Below are 18242 nucleotides of genomic sequence, written 5' to 3' on the forward strand. Positions count from 1 at the left end.
GGAACCCAATGTACCTCTCAGAAAGAGAGTTAACAATGGTAAGTCAACCATAACTCTCCTTTTCTGCAGCAGGTTACATTGGTTTCCACAGGGAAACATCGGGAATGTCCTAAAGCAGTTCCTCAAGGGAGGGGACGCCCCTTAGTGGGTATGAGAATCCGGCGTCCAAAGGAAGCATCCTGGGAGGCGAAAGTATTAAAGGCATAGAACCTAATAAGCGTGTTCACAGAGAACCAGGTAGCCACCTTGCTCAATTGTTCTGTGGACGCTCCACGGAGGGACACTCAAGAAGGTCCAACAGACCGAGTAGAATGGACATTAACAGCAGTAGGAGCTGGGAGACCAGCCTGCGCATAAGCTTGTGCAATCACTATTCTAATCCATCTAGCCAAGGTTTGCTTATTTGCAGGCCAGCCACGTTTGTGAAAACCAAACAAAACAAAAAGGGAATTTGACCTCCTGATAGAGGCAGTCCTCTCCACATATATACAGAGAGCCCGTACCACAGCCAAAGACCGCTCTTTGGAGGACAAATCAGAAGAGATAAAGGCCGGAACCACAATCTTAGTTAAGGTGAAATTATGAAACCACCTTAGGTAAATAACCTGGGTGAGTTCTAAGAACTGCCTGGTCACAATGAAATATTAGAAAGGGTGGACGACAGGACAATGCGCCTAAGTCTGACACCCTTCTTGCAGAGGCTATAGCCAGTAAAAACAAGACCTTGGCTGTATGCCATTTAAGGTCCACCATCTCAAGAGGTTCAAACGAAGACTCTTGCAAGTCATTCAGGACAACAAACAGATCCCATGGAGCCACAGGAGTGACATAGGGAGGATGTATCCATGAGACACCCTGAGTGAATGTATGAATGTCAGGTATAGATGCAATTTTTCTCTGAAACCATACCGACAAGGCAGATATGTGAACCTTGAGGGAGGCCAGACGAAGGCCTAAGTCCAGGCCTTTTTTCAGAAAAGCCATAATTCTGGAAGTTCTGAATCTGTATGCATCATAATTCTTATCAGTACACTAGGTGAAGTAAGAATTCCAGACCCTGTAATAAATCTGAGCAGATGCCAGTTTGCAGGCTTTTAACGTAGTTTGGATGACCACCTCAGAGAATCCTTTGGCTCTCAGGAGTGATGCCTCAAGATCCACGCCGTCAAAGCCAGCCTAGCCAGGTCTGGATAAAGACAAGGGCCCTGTACGAGGAGGTCTGGGAGCTGAGGAAGTAGAAGAGGATGCTCTGTCGATAGAACCTGCAGGTCTGAGAACTAATGCCGTCTGGGCTACGCTGGAGTGACTAGAAGTAGAAATCCTCCTTCTTGTTTAAACTTCCACAGGAGCCTAGGTAGGAGTGACACTGGAGGGAACTCGTAGGACAGCCGAAAGTTCCATGGAATTGCCAGTGCATCCACAAACACTGCTTGAGTTTACCTGGTCCTTGATCCGAAGACCGGAACCTTGTGATTGTGTCGAGACGCCATCAGGTCTATGTCTGGTAGGCCCCACTTAGCACCCCTATATTTTAAAGCATACAGGAGCAGTGTGCTTTACATTTTTAACAACTGCACCCCTGATTTTTTTATAGCATACAAGGGCCAGTGTAATGTTATTTGAACAGAAACACCCCTATATTTTACAGCATACAGCAGTGTCCTTTAATTATTAACAACTGCACATCAACATTTTTACAACATACAGGGCCATTCTTTAAACATACAGGGCCATTTTTTAACTGCACCCCTGAATTTTTAAAGAATACAAGGGCCAGTGTAATGTTATTTGAACAGCAGCACCGCTATATTTTACAGCATACTGAAGTGTGCTTTCAATTTTTACCTGCACCCCTGAATTTTTACAACATACAGGGCCAGCAGCACCCCTATATTTTACAGCATACAGCAGTGTGTTTTTCATTTTTAACAACTGCACCCTTGAAGTTTTAAAACATACAGGGCCATCAGCACCCCTATATTTTCCAGCATACAGGAGGACAGTGCCCCTGCACCCTGTACAACACAGTGACAGCCAGGACAGCAACACCGATGTAGAGCTGCAGCACATAAAACACCAGTGACAGCCAGGACAGTGGGAGTCCCGAGCCAGACTCGGGTCCAGACTCGGGACAGGAAGTTTGGAGGGGGGGGGGGGAACCGAACCCGCTCATCTCTAGTTTTTTAGTATAATTTTTCCCTTTCCAACCTAGACCAGTTTTCTACACATACATGAATAATTACTACAGTATAAATGAGAAGTATGACTGCCACTCAATTCCTCCACGAATCACTCTTTACAATGGGCAAAAAATAATAGACTACAGCTAGTAATACAACAATAGCTAGAAATACAATAGTTCCTAGATAGTTATATTGGCAAGTGGGAGGTGGTGGTGTGGGGAGTGGGAAGGGGACTATTTTTGTTCAATAATTGGTCATCACTGGACTGTCTTTTCTTTGCTTTTGTACAGAATTCAATAACTTTGTGATTCCAAATCTCTTTATAGTTATTATAAAATAAGCACCTTTTGTACGAAACTCAATCTTCGGAACAACTAACGTCACACAAGGTAAAATTCAATAAGTCTAGAACATCTGTGCCATTTTATAATTCTACCACCAATCTCTGAATACTTTACTTTTTCTGAAATATATATATTTTTGTACGCAGTTGTTACAAGAAAAAACATCAACTTTTTAAATGTAATGGAAAGTGAAAATAAAAATGAAATGTATGGGATACTAAAGAAACTAATACAAGAAGTCAGGTCTAGCTAAAAGTTTGCTGAATTACATTTATAGTCAGCAAAAATACTGCACCACTTGCTTTCATGTGTTTTCCTTGCTTAAATTGTGTCCTTCGTAGACTATGAAACGTTTTATTGCATAGATTTCAAAACTCATCTGAAGATGATATTATACACACGATTTCAAGGCTACAGAAGCTACTTTAGTATAATTCTGTTTATTTATCCAATAAAAGCATTTTACTGTCAGGAAAAAAGTGTTGTCCTTATTAAGAGTACATTTCTTGCAAGTCCATTTTACCTCTTAACATTTGGGATATTCCTGGAACAAAGCAATGTGCACTTCCATTCATTTAGATCTAAAAGTGTAATCTGCAATTTTTTGTGTGAATTCATTATTAAGACACGAAGGGGTAAATGTACTAAGATTCGTGTTTCAATGAGATTGGCAGATATCAATCTCGGTTGGCATCTTTCATTTTTATGACTATTTTTTGGCAAGCACATACATATTTACTAAGCTTCCATACTTGTCTTATTCATGTTTTCTGATGTTGTGAGCATTCGTAATCCAGAGCCGTGTTTTACGGGAGTGATTGTCAAACTCTCCCGCACATGGAAAGATTTGACTCCGGTTCATATTTTCCAAGTGTGGCTGCACTCAGAGACATACAGCCATGCACGGAAGTAGCTTCAGACTGTGTGTGATTGGTTGAAAGTGTCTTACATGGGAGTGTCATGTCACAGATATATTAATACACCCCAAACCATTCGAACCTCGTTGGTTTAGTTAGTAGAGTGTGTGGAGAGGTTGTGGATTTGGGGAGTTGATGAGTAGACTTTTGTGATTTCTGAGTGCTGTATTGTGTTTGATAGTTATTTTGTCTTTATTTTTGTCTTGTTTATAATTATTATTATTAATATTATTATCCTTTATTTATATGGTGCCACAAGGGATCTGCAGCGCCCATTACAGAGTACATAAACAAGTGAGCAAAATTGCACTTACAGTTCAAGAAAATATAGGACAAGTACGGAAAACCAGGGGTGAGGTGCCATCAAAGGGAGTATAGAGTATAAGTAAATATGGACAGGGGAATAGTCAGAACTTTGTGGGCCCCATAGCAACATTTTGAAGGGGCCCACGTCCCAATGCTTCAAGAGTGACACTTCTCTGCAGCAGTTGTTAATTTTATGCCCTATAATAGTGCCCTAGTTCATTTTCTGAACCATAGTAGAGCCTTATTTAAATATATGCCCCATAGTAGTGCCCTAGTTTCTTTTGTGAATTGTAGTAGTGCTTAAGTTCACCCTACAGTATGTCACATTTCAGAGCTGCCAGTACACATTATCCCGCACAGGACCCCCAATTCACATTATGATATATAGTGCTCCCCATTCATATTGTGCCTCATTACAGTGCCCTGGTTCATATTATATAACATAAAAATGCCCTTCAGTTCATTTTATACCACACTACAATGAGCAGGTCCAGGGGCATATCTAGATATATTGCAGGCCCCAAGGAAAAAGTTTGAAAGGACCCCTATTTACCACCCAATGGCAAAAAAAATGGGATTTAATTACCTAACGGTAAATCCTTTTCTCGTAGTCCGTAGAGGATGCTGGGGTCCACATTAGTACCATGGGGTATAGATGGTTCCACTAGGAGCCACTGGCACTTTAAGAGTTTGAGAGAGTCGGTTGGCTCCTCCCTCTATGCCCCTCCTACCAGACTCAGTCTAGAAACTGTGCCCGAGGAGACGGACATCTTCGAGAGAAGGATTATACACAGATAGTAGCGAGATTCACCCCAGCTCACACACAAGGCAACCCAAGCTAACTAGCTGGAAACATCAGCAACGGCTGAACAGGATTACTTACCAAGTAACAAAACAGTACTTACAGAAATAAGCAGTACTGAACTAAATAACCACTGCAGGATAACGCAGCACTGGGCGGGTGCCCAGCATCCTCTACAGACTACGAGAAAAGGAATTACCGGTAGGTAATTAAAATTGTATTTTCTCTTACGTCCTAGAGGATACTGGGGTCCACATTAGTACCATGGGGATGTACCAAAGCTCCCAGAACGGGAGGGAGAGCGCGGAGGCTCCTGCAGAACTGCTTGACCAAACTTTAGGTCCTCAGAAGCCAAAGCATCGAACTTGTAGAACTTAGCAAACGTGTTCGACCCCGACCAAGTAGCCGCTTGGCAGAGTTGTAATCCAGAGAAACCCCTGGCAGCCACCCAGGAAGAACCCACCTTACAAGTAGAGTGAGTCTTAACAGACGTAGGACACGGCAAGCCTGCCGTAGAATACGCATGCTGGATAGTGAACCTGATCCAGCAATGGATCGTCTGCTTAGAAGCAGGACCCCCAATTTTCTTGGGATCATACAGGACAGACAGAGAGACCGATTTTCTGTGAAGAGCAGTCCTCCTTACATAGATCTTTAGAGCCCTTACAACATCAAAGGACTTTGATGAAATTGAGGAGTCAGTCGCAACTGGCAGCACAATAGGTTGGTTGATATGAATTACCGACACAACCTTCAGAAGAAACTGCTGATGTGTCCGAAACTCAGCTCTATCTTCATAGAAGATCAAGTAAGGGCTTTTACATGACAAAGCCCCCAACTCCGACACATGTCTAGCAGATGCTAAGGCCAACAAATTGACAGCCTTTCACGTGAGAAACTTGACCTCAACCTCCTGTAGAGGTTCAAACTAGAGATGAGCGGGTTCGGTTTCTTTGAATCCGAACCCGCACGAACTTCACTTTTTTTTCCACGGGTCCGAGCGACTCGGATCTTCCCGCCTTGCTCGGTTAACCCGAGCGCGCCCGAACGTCATCATGACGCTGTCGGATTCTCGCGAGGCTCGGATTCTATCGCGAGACTCGGATTCTATATAAGGAGCCGCGCGTCGCCGCCATTTTCACTCGTGCATTGAGATTGATAGGGAGAGGACGTGTCTGGCGTCCTCTCCATTAGAATAGAGATAGATAGATTAGATAGAGAGAGATTGTGCAGAGTCGCAGACAGAGTTAGTTTACCACAGTCAGTGACCAGTGCAGTTGCTAGTTAACTTTTATTTAATATAATATATCCGTTCACTTCTCTCTGCTATATCCGTTCTCTGCCTGAAAAAAAAAACGATACACAGCACAGTCAGTCACACAGTGTGACTCAGTCTGTGTGCACTCAGCTCAGCCCAGTGTGCTGCACAGTCATCAATGTATAAATTAAAAGCTTATAATTAATTGTGGGGGAGACTGGGGAGCACTGCAGGTTGTTAGCAGGAGCCAGGAGTACAATTATATTAATTAACAGTGCACACTTTTGCTGCAGGAGTGGTGACCAGTGCCTGACCACCAGTATAGTATTGTTGTATACTACTAATATCTCTTTAAATATCAACCAGTCTATATTAGCAGCAGACACAGTACAGTGCGGTAGTTCACGGCTGTGGCTACCTCTGTGTCGGCACACGGCAGGCAGTCCGTCCGACCAGAATTGTATTATTTATTATTATATACCTACCACCTAACCGTGGTTTTTTTTTCATTCTTTATACCGTCATAGTGTCATCCTAATTGTTACGAGTATACTACTATCTCTTTATCAACCAGTGTACAGTGCGGTAGTTCACGGCTGTGGCTACCTCTGTGTCGGCACACGGCAGGCAGTCCGTCCGACCAGAATTGTATTATTTATTATTATATACCTACCACCTAACCGTGGTTTTTTTTTCATTCTTTATACCGTCATAGTGTCATCCTAATTGTTACGAGTATACTACTATCTCTTTATCAACCAGTGTACAGTGCGGTAGTTCACGGCTGTGGCTACCTCTGTGTCGGCACACGGCAGGCAGTCCGTCCGACCAGAATTGTATTATTTATTATTATATACCTACCACCTAACCGTGGTTTTTTTTTCATTCTTTATACCGTCATAGTGTCATCCTAATTGTTACGAGTATACTACTATCTCTTTATCAACCAGTGTACAGTGCGGTAGTTCACGGCTGTGGCTACCTCTGTGTCGGCACACGGCAGGCAGTCCGTCCGACCAGAATTGTATTATTTATTATTATATACCTACCACCTAACCGTGGTTTTTTTTTCATTCTTTATACCGTCATAGTGTCATCCTAATTGTTACGAGTATACTACTATCTCTTTATCAACCAGTGTACAGTGCGGTAGTTCACGGCTGTGGCTACCTCTGTGTCGGCACACGGCAGGCAGTCCGTCCGACCAGAATTGTATTATTTATTATTATATACCTACCACCTAACCGTGGTTTTTTTTTCATTCTTTATACCGTCATAGTGTCATCCTAATTGTTACGAGTATACTACTATCTCTTTATCAACCAGTGTACAGTGCGGTAGTTCACGGCTGTGGCTACCTCTGTGTCGGCAGTCGGCAGGCAGTCCGTCCATCCATAATTGTATTATTATTATAATATATACCACCTAACCGTGGTTTTTTTTTCATTCTTTATACCGTCATAGTGTCATACTAGTTGTTACGAGTATACTACTATCTCTTTATCAACCAGTGTACAGTGCGGTAGTTCACGGCTGTGGCTACCTCTGTGTCGGCAGTCGGCAGGCAGTCCGTCCATCCATAATTGTATTATTATTATAATATATACCACCTAACTGTGGTTTTTTTTGCATTCTTTATACCGTCGTCATAGTGTCATACTAGTTGTTACGAGTATACTACTATCTCTTTATCAACCAGTGTACAGTGCGGTAGTTCACGGCTGTGGCTACCTCTGTGTCGGCAGTCGGCAGGCAGTCCGTCCATCCATAATTGTATTATTATTATAATATATACCACCTAACCGTGGTTTTTTTTTCATTCTTTATACCGTCGTCATAGTGTCATACTAGTTGTTACGAGTATACTACTATCTCTTTATCAACCAGTGTACAGTGCGGTAGTTCACGGCTGTGGCTACCTCTGTGTCGGCAGTCGGCAGGCAGTCCGTCCATCCATAATTGTATTATTATTATAATATATACCACCTAACCGTGGTTTTTTTTTCATTCTTTATACCGTCGTCATAGTGTCATACTAGTTGTTACGAGTATACTACTATCTCTTTATCAACCAGTGTACAGTGCGGTAGTTCACGGCTGTGGCTACCTCTGTGTCGGCAGTCGGCAGGCAGTCCGTCCATCCATAATTGTATTATTATTATAATATATACCACCTAACCGTGGTTTTTTTATACCACCTAACCGTGGCAGTCCGTCCATAATTGTATACTAGTATCCAATCCATCCATCTCCATTGTTTACCTGAGGTGCCTTTTAGTTCTGCCTATAAAATATGGAGAACAAAAAAGTTGAGGTTCCAAAATTAGGGAAAGATCAAGATCCACTTCCACCTCGTGCTGAAGCTGCTGCCACTAGTCATGGCCGAGACGATGAAATGCCAGCAACGTCGTCTGCCAAGGCCGATGCCCAATGTCATAGTACAGAGCATGTCAAATCCAAAACACCAAATATCAGAAAAAAAAGGACTCCAAAACCTAAAATAAAATTGTCGGAGGAGAAGCGTAAACTTGCCAATATGCCATTTACCACACGGAGTGGCAAGGAACGGCTGAGGCCCTGGCCTATGTTCATGGCTAGTGGTTCAGCTTCACATGAGGATGGAAGCACTCAGCCTCTCGCTAGAAAACTGAAAAGACTCAAGCTGGCAAAAGCACCGCAAAGAACTGTGCGTTCTTTGAAATCCCAAATCCACAAGGAGAGTCCAATTGTGTCGTTTGCGATGCCTGACCTTCCCAACACTGGACGTGAAGAGCATGCGCCTTCCACTATTTGCACGCCCCCTGCAAGTGCTGGAAGGAGCACCCGCAGTCCAGTTCCTGATAGTCAGATTGAAGATGTCAGTGTTGAAGTACACCAGGATGAGGAGGATATGGGTGTTGCTGGCGCTGGGGAGGAAATTGACCAGGAGGATTCTGATGGTGAGGTGGTTTGTTTAAGTCAGGCACCCGGGGAGACACCTGTTGTCCGTGGGAGGAATATGGCCGTTGACATGCCAGGTGAAAATACCAAAAAAATCAGCTCTTCGGTGTGGAGGTATTTCACCAGAAATGCGGACAACAGGTGTCAAGCCGTGTGTTCCCTTTGTCAAGCTGTAATAAGTAGGGGTAAGGACGTTAACCACCTCGGAACATCCTCCCTTATACGTCACCTGCAGCGCATTCATAATAAGTCAGTGACAAGTTCAAAAACTTTGGGTGACAGCGGAAGCAGTCCACTGACCAGTAAATCCCTTCCTCTTGTAACCAAGCTCACGCAAACCACCCCACCAACTCCCTCAGTGTCAATTTCCTCCTTCCCCAGGAATGCCAATAGTCCTGCAGGCCATGTCACTGGCAAGTCTGACGAGTCCTCTCCTGCCTGGGATTCCTCCGATGCATCCTTGCGTGTAACGCCTACTGCAGCTGGCGCTGCTGTTGTTGCCGCTGGGAGTCGATGGTCATCCCAGAGGGGAAGTCGTAAGCCCACTTGTACTACTTCCAGTAAGCAATTGACTGTTCAACAGTCCTTTGCGAGGAAGATGAAATATCACAGCAGTCATCCTACTGCAAAGCGGATAACTGAGTCCTTGACAACTATGTTGGTGTTAGACGTGCGTCCGGTATCCGCCGTTAGTTCACAGGGAACTAGACAATTTATTGAGGCAGTGTGCCCCCGTTACCAAATACCATCTAGGTTCCACTTCTCTAGGCAGGCGATACCGAGAATGTACACGGACGTCAGAAAAAGACTCACCAGTCTCCTAAAAAATGCAGTTGTACCCAATGTCCACTTAACCACGGACATGTGGACAAGTGGAGCAGGGCAGGGTCAGGACTATATGACTGTGACAGCCCACTGGGTAGATGTATGGACTCCCGCCGCAAGAACAGCAGCGGCGGCACCAGTAGCAGCATCTCGCAAACGCCAACTCTTTCCTAGGCAGGCTACGCTTTGTATCACCGCTTTCCAGAATACGCACACAGCTGAAAACCTCTTACGGCAACTGAGGAAGATCATCGCGGAATGGCTTACCCCAATTGGACTCTCCTGTGGATTTGTGGCATCGGACAACGCCAGCAATATTGTGTGTGCATTAAATATGGGCAAATTCCAGCACGTCCCATGTTTTGCACATACCTTGAATTTGGTGGTGCAGAATTTTTTAAAAAACGACAGGGGCGTGCAAGAGATGCTGTCGGTGGCCAGAAAAATTGCGGGACACTTTCGGCGTACAGGCACCACGTACAGAAGACTGGAGCACCACCAAAAACTACTGAACCTGCCCTGCCATCATCTGAAGCAAGAAGTGGTAACGAGGTGGAATTCAACCCTCTATATGCTTCAGAGGTTGGAGGAGCAGCAAAAGGCCATTCAAGCCTATACAATTGAGCACGATATAGGAGATGGAATGCACCTGTCTCAAGTGCAGTGGAGAATGATTTCAACGTTGTGCAAGGTTCTGATGCCCTTTGAACTTGCCACACGTGAAGTCAGTTCAGACACTGCCAGCCTGAGTCAGGTCATTCCCCTCATCAGGCTTTTGCAGAAGAAGCTGGAGGCATTGAAGAAGGAGCTAACACGGAGCGATTCCGCTAGGCATGTGGGACTTGTGGATGCAGCCCTTAATTCGCTTAACAAGGATTCACGGGTGGTCAATCTGTTGAAATCAGAGCACTACATTTTGGCCACCGTGCTCGATCCTAGATTTAAAGCCTACCTTGGATCTCTCTTTCCGGCAGACACAGGTCTGCTGGGGTTGAAAGACCTGCTGGTGACAAAATTGTCAAGTCAAGCGGAACGCGACCTGTCAACATCTCCTCCTTCACATTCTCCCGCAACTGGGGGTGCGAGGAAAAGGCTCAGAATTCCGAGCCCACCCGCTGGCGGTGATGCAGGGCAGTCTGGAGCGACTGCTGATGCTGACATCTGGTCCGGACTGAAGGACCTGACAACGATTACGGACATGTCGTCTACTGTCACTGCATATGATTCTCTCAACATTGATAGAATGGTGGAGGATTATATGAGTGACCGCATCCAAGTAGGCACGTCACACAGTCCGTACTTATACTGGCAGGAAAAAGAGGCAATTTGGAGGCCCTTGCACAAACTGGCTTTATTCTACCTAAGTTGCCCTCCCACAAGTGTGTACTCCGAAAGAGTGTTTAGTGCCGCCGCTCACCTTGTCAGCAATCGGCGTACGAGGTTACATCCAGAAAATGTGGAGAAGATGATGTTCATTAAAATGAATTATAATCAATTCCTCCGCGGAGACATTGACCAGCAGCAATTGCCTCCACAAAGTACACAGGGAGCTGAGATGGTGGATTCCAGTGGGGACGAATTGATAATCTGTGAGGAGGGGGATGTACACGGTGATATATCGGAGGGTGAAGATGAGGTGGACATCTTGCCTCTGTAGAGCCAGTTTGTGCAAGGAGAGATTAATTGCTTCTTTTTTGGGGGGGGTCCAAACCAACCCGTCATATCAGTCACAGTCGTGTGGCAGACCCTGTCACTGAAATGATGGGTTGGTTAAAGTGTGCATGTCCTGTTTTGTTTATACAACATAAGGGTGGGTGGGAGGGCCCAAGGATAATTCCATCTTGCACCTCTTTTTTCTTTTCTTTTTCTTTGCATCATGTGCTGATTGGGGAGGGTTTTTTGGAAGGGACATCCTGCGTGACACTGCAGTGCCACTCCTAGATGGGCCCGGTGTTTGTGTCGGCCACTAGGGTCGCTAATCTTACTCACACAGCTACCTCATTGCGCCTCTTTTTTTCTTTGCGTCATGTGCTGTTTGGGGAGGGTTTTTTGGAAGGGACATCCTGCGTGACACTGCAGTGCCACTCCTAGATGTGCCCGGTGTTTGTGTCGGCCACTAGGGTCGCTAATCTTACTCACACAGTCAGCTACCTCATTGCGCCTCTTTTTTTCTTTGCGTCATGTGCTGTTTGGGGAGGGTTTTTTGGAAGGGCCATCCTGCGTGACACTGCAGTGCCACTCCTAGATGGGCCCGGTGTTTGTGTCGGCCACTAGGGTCGCTTATCTTACTCACACAGCGACCTCGGTGCAAATTTTAGGACTAAAAATAATATTGTGAGGTGTGATGTGTTCAGAATAGGCTGAAAATGAGTGTAAATTATGTTTTTTGAGGTTAATAATACTTTGGGATCAAAATTACCCCCAAATTCTATGATTTAAGCTGTTTTTTAGGGTTTTTTAAAAAAAACACCCGAATCCAAAACACACCCGAATCCGACAAAAAAAATTCGGTGAGGTTTTGCCAAAACGCGGTCGAACCCAAAACACGGCCGCGGAACCGAACCCAAAACCAAAACACAAAACCCGAAAAATTTCCGGCGCTCATCTCTAGTTCAAACCAGTCCGACTGGAGGAACTGTAACACCACATCAAGATCACAGGGCACCGTAGGCTGTACAAAGGGAGGTTGTATGTGTAGAACTCCCTTCAAAAAAGTCTGAACCTCAGGGAGGGCAGCCAACTGTTTCTGGAAGAAAATGGATAGGGCCTAAATTTGGACCTTTATGGATCCCAACCTCAGGCCCATATCCACACCTACTTGCAGGAAGAGGAGAAAACATCCCAGTTGAAACTCCACCGTAGGATACTTCTTTGGTTCACACCAAATACGATGGTAATGTTTTGATGTTACTCCTTTCCTAGCCTGTATCAGGGTAGGAATAACCTTGTTTGGAATGCTCTTCCGAGCTAGTATCTGGCGTTCACCCTCCATGTCATCAAACATAGCCGTGGTAAGTCTTGACAGGCAAATGGCCCCTGCTGCAGCAGGTCCTCCCAAAGAGGAAGAGGCCTCGGCTCTTCTAGCAGTAGATCCAGAAGATCTGCGTACCAAACCCTTCTTGGCCAGTCCGGAGCAATGAGGATTGCCTGAATTCTTGTTCTCCTTATGAGTTTGAGAACTCTTGGAATGAGTGGAAGTGGAGGAAACACGTACACTGACTGGAACACCCATAGAGTCACTAGGGCATCCACCGCCTCGGCTAGCAGGTCCCTCGACCTGGAACAATACCGCTGAAGCTTCTTGATCATGTTGATCTGGGGTACGCCCCAAAGATCTGTTACCTCCTTGAACACCTCCGGATGGAGACCCCACTCCCCTGGATGGAGATCGTGTCTACTGAGGAAATACTCTTCCCAGTTGTCTACTCCCAGAATGAAGATTGCTGACAGCGCCAATGCGTGGTTTTCTGCCCAGAGGATGATTCTCGTTACCTCTGACATTGCAGCTCTGCTCTTCGTTCCGCCCTGTCGGTTTATGTAAGCCACTGTCGTTACATTGTCTGACTGCACTTGAATGGCACGATTTCTCCGAAGAGGGGCCACTTGGAGAAGACCATTGTAGACAGCTCTTAGTTCCAGAATGTTTATTGGCAGGCCAGCTTCCAGACTTGACCACCTTCCTTGGAAGGTTTCCCCTTGAGTGACTGCGCCGCAGCCCCGGAGACTTGCATCCGTGGTTAGAAGGATCCAGTCCTGAATCCCGAACCTGCGGCCCTCCTGAAGGTGAGGTAATTGCAGCCACCAGAGGAGTGAAATCCTGGCCTTTGGTGACAGATGTATTCTCTGGTGCATGTGTAGATGGGATCCCGACCACTTGTCCAGGAGATCCAGTTGGAAGGGCCGAGCATTAAACCTCCAGTACTGCAGAGCCTTGTAAGAGGCCACCATCTTTCCCAGAAGGCGAATGCACTGATGAACCGAAACATGGGCTGGCTTCAGGACATCCCGGACCATTGTTAGTATCACCAACACTTTTTCCTCCGGAAGAAACACCCTCTGCACTTCCGTGTCGAGGATCATTCTCAGAAAGGACAACCTCCTGGTTGGTTCCAAATGTGATTTTGGGATATTCAGGATCCAACTGTGTTCCCTGAGAAGCTTGGTCGTGAGAGCTATTGACCGTAACAGCTTCTCCTCGGGCGATGCCTGTATCAGCAGATCATCCAGATATAGAATTATGTTCACCCCCTGCCTACGGAGGAGAACCATCATTTCCGCCATCACCTTGGTGAATATCTTTGGTGCTGTGGAGAGGCCGAATGGCAGAGCCTGGAACGGAAAATGACATTCCAACAGTGCGAATCAGAGATAAGCCTGATGCGGCGACCTAATTGGAATGTGGAGGTACACATCCTTGATATCCAGGGATACCAGGAATTCCCCCATTTGCAGGCCTGATATCACGGCCCTTAGAGACTCCAATTTGATCTTGACTCCCTCAGAAAGGGGTTTAGTGATTTTAAGCTCAGAATGGGCCTGACCAAACCATCCGGTTTTGGTACCACAAAAAGGTTTGAATAGTAAACCGTGTTTTGCATTTGAGGACGGACTGGTACAATGACCTGTACATCCACCAACTTCTGGATGGCTCCCTGTAGGGTGGCCCTGTCTACCGGCAAAGCTGGCAAGCCCGATTTGAAGAACCGATGAAGAGGGAGATCTTGAAATTCCAGCCGGTACCCCTGGGACACAATATCTAGTACCCAGGAATCCGGGCCGGACGACACCCAGACGTGGCTGAAATGTCTGAGTCTCGCCCCCACCAGCCCTACCTCCAGGCTGCGCTGTCCACCATTATGTGGAGGACTTTGACGCACCTGAAGCAGGCTTCTGTTCCTGGGATCCCACCGCAGCAGGTTTCTTGGATCTTGGCCGACCTCCCCTAAAGAAGGTGCTGGCCGGTTTGGTCTTTCTTGGCTTGGCAGTCTGAAAGAACTGTGATGCAGCTGAAGAAAAAGGTTTCTTTGAGGCAGGTGCAGCTGAGGGAAGAAAGGAGACTTACCCGCTGTAGTTGTGGAAATCCACGTATCCAACGTTTCCCCAAAGAGAGCCTGACCTGTGTAGGGTAGGATCTCCACACCTCTCTTGGATTCTGTGTAGGCAGACCATTGGCGCAGCCAGAGTCCTCTACGAGCATAGACAGACATGGAGAATATTCCTGCAGCCGTCGAACCCAGGTCTTTCATGGATTCCACTGCAGAATCCTGCAGAATCCTATATGTTACGTAAGAACAATGCAAGGTCACTTTTATCCATTGTAACCAATTTCTCAAGTAATGTGTCAGACCACTTTACTATAGCTTTAGAAATCCATACACAGGCAATGGTAGGTCGTAGTATCGTCCCCGAATCCGTATATATGGATTTGACCATAGTGTCAATCCCGCGATCAGCCGGTTCTTTCAATGAGGCAGATCCCGGGACCGGTAAAACCACCATCCTTGAGAGTCTGGACACAGATGCGTCAACTCTGGGTGGGTTTTTCCCAATTCATTCTATCCCCCCTCAGGATTTTTCAAACAGCGTTTAATACATTAGACGCAGGGAAGGTTAGCAAGGCTTTCTTATTGTCAGTGAAGTAAGCCTCCTCAGCAATATTTAACATATATAGCTAATGGCCTACAACATGAGTTCCAACATGAGCTGCTACTGGTGCCGCTGCTGCTGTTCTTGCTGCGAGAGGCAATACATCTACCCAGTGGGCTTTCACAGTCATATAGTCCTGAGTCTGCCCTGCTCCACTTGTCCACATGTCCGTGGTTAAGTGGACATTGGGTACAACTGCATTTTTTAGGACACTGGTGACTCTTTTTCTTATGTCTGTGTACATTTTTGGTATCGCCTGCCTAGAGAAATGGAACCTAGATGGTATTTGGTACCGGGGACACAGTACCTCAATCAATTCTCTAGTTCCCTGTGAATTAACGGTGGATACCGGAAACACGTTTCTCACCACCCAGGCTGCCAAGGCCTGAGTTATCCGCTTTGCAGCAGGATGACTGCTGTGATATTTCATCTTCCTTGCAAAGGACTGTTGGACAGTCAATTGCTTACTGGAAGTAGTACAAGTGGTCTTCCGACTTCCCCTCTGGGATGACGATCGACTCCCAGCAGCAACAACAGCAGCGCCAACAGCAGTAGGCGTTACACTCAAGGATGCATCGGAGGAATCCCAGGCAGGAGAGGACTCGTCAGACTTGACAGTGACATGGCCTGCAGGACTATTGGATTTCCTGTCTATGGAGGAAATTGACACTGAGGGAGTTGGTGGTGTGGTTTGCAGGAGCTTGGTTACAAGATGAAGGGATTTAGTTGGCAGTGGACTGCTTCCGCTGTCACCCAAAGTTTTTGAACTTGTCAATGACTTTTGATGAATGCGCTCCAGGTGACGTATAAGGGAGGATGTTCCTATGTGGTTAACGTCCTTACCCCTACTTATTACAGCTTGACAAAGGCAACACACGGCTTGACACCAGTTGTCCGCATTTCTGTTGAAATAATTCCACACCGAAGAGGTGATTTTTTTTCGTATTTTGACCAGGCATGTCTATGGCCATATTCGTCCCACGGACAACAGGTGTCTCCCCTGGTGCCTGACTTAAATTAACCACCTCACCATCAGAATCCTCCTTGTCAATTTCTTCCACAGCGCCAGCAACACCCATATCCTCATCCTGGTGTACTTCAACAGTGACATCTTCAATTTGACTATCAGGAACTGGACTGCGGGTGCTCCTTCCAGCACTTGCTGGGGGCGTGCAAATGGTGGAAGGCGCCACCTCTTCCCGTCCAATGTTGGGAAGGTCAGGCATCACAACCGACAGAATTGGACTCTCCTTGGGGATTTGTGATTTAGAAGAATGCACAGTTCTTTGCTGTGCTTTTGCCATCTTAAGACTTTTAAGTTTTCTAGCAGGAGGAAGAGTGCTCCCATCCTCATGTGAAGCTGACCCACTAGTCATGAGGAACATAGTAGAGGGCATCAGTTAAATCCTTGCCACTCCGTGTCATAAATGGCATATTGGCAAGTTTACGCTTCTCCTCAAACGATTTTAATTTTGATTTTTGGGTCATTTTACTGAACTTTTGTTTTTTGGATTTTACATGCTCTCTACTATGACATTGGGCATCGGCCTTGGCAGACGACGTTGATGGCATTTCATCGACTCGGCCATGACTAGTGGCAGCAGCTTCAGCACGAGGTGGAAGTGGATCTTGATCTTTCCCTATTTTACCCTCCACATTTTTGTTCTCCATTTTTTAATGTGTGGAATTATATGCCAGTAATATATTTATCAATAGCAATGGCCTACTACTATATATACTGCGCACAAAAACTGAAATGCACCACAGGTATGGATGGATAGTATACTTGACGACACAGAGGTAGGTAGAGCAGTGGCGTACTGTACCGTACTGCTTTATATTATATATACTGGTGGTCAGCAAACTGTGCAAAACTGAAATGCACCACAGGTATGGATGGATAGTATACTTGACGACACAGCGATAGGTAGAGCAGTGGCCTACTGTACCGTACTGCTATATATTATATATACTGGTGGTCAGCAAACTGTGCAAAACTGAAATGCACCACAGGTATGGATGGATAGTATACTTGACAACACAGAGGTAGGTAGAGCAGTGGCCTACTGTACCGTACTGCTTTATATTATATATACTGGTGGTCAGCAAACTGTGCAAAACTGAAATGCACCACAGGTATGGATGGATAGTATACTTGACAACACAGAGGTAGGTAGAGCAGTGGCCTACAGTAACGTACTGCTATATATTATATTTACTGGTGGTCAGCAAACTGTGCAAAACTGAAATGCACCACAGGTATGGATGGATAGTATACTTGATGACACAGAGGTAGGTAGAGCAGTGGCCTACTGTACCGTACTGCTATATATTATATATACTGGTGGTCAGCAAACTGCAAAAGTGAAATGCACCACAGGTATGGATGGATAGTATACTTGATGACACAGAGGTAGGTAGAGCAGTGGCCTACTGTCCAAGTATACTATCCATCCATACCTTTGGTGCATTTTAGTTGTGCGCTGTATATATAGTAGTTGTACAGTGCATAATTTTGCTGACCACCAGTATATAATATATAGCAGTACGGTACAGTAGGCCATTACTCTACCTACCTCTGTGTCGTCAAGTATACTATCCATCCATACCTGTGGTGCATTTTAGTTTTTGTGCGCAGTAGTAGGACAGTGCATAATTTTGCTGACCATCAGTATATAATATATAGCAGTACTATACAAAAGACCACTGCTCTACCTACCTCTGTGTCGTCAAGTATACTATCCATCCATACCTGTGGTGCATTTTAGTTGTGCGCAGTATATATAGTAGGAGTACAGGGCATAATTTTGCTGACCACCAGTATATAATATATAGCAGTACGGTACAGTAGGCCACTGCTCTACCTACCTCTGTGTCATCAAGTATACTATCCATCCATACCTGTGGTGCATTTTAGTTGTGCGCAGTATATATAGTAGGAGTACAGTGCATAATTTTGCTGACCACCAGTATTTAATATATAGCAGTACGGTACAGAAGGCCACTGCTCTACCTACCTCT

This window comes from Pseudophryne corroboree, chromosome 4 (assembly GCF_028390025.1).
Source record: "Pseudophryne corroboree isolate aPseCor3 chromosome 4, aPseCor3.hap2, whole genome shotgun sequence".
Classification (NCBI taxonomy): Eukaryota; Metazoa; Chordata; class Amphibia; order Anura; family Myobatrachidae; genus Pseudophryne; species Pseudophryne corroboree.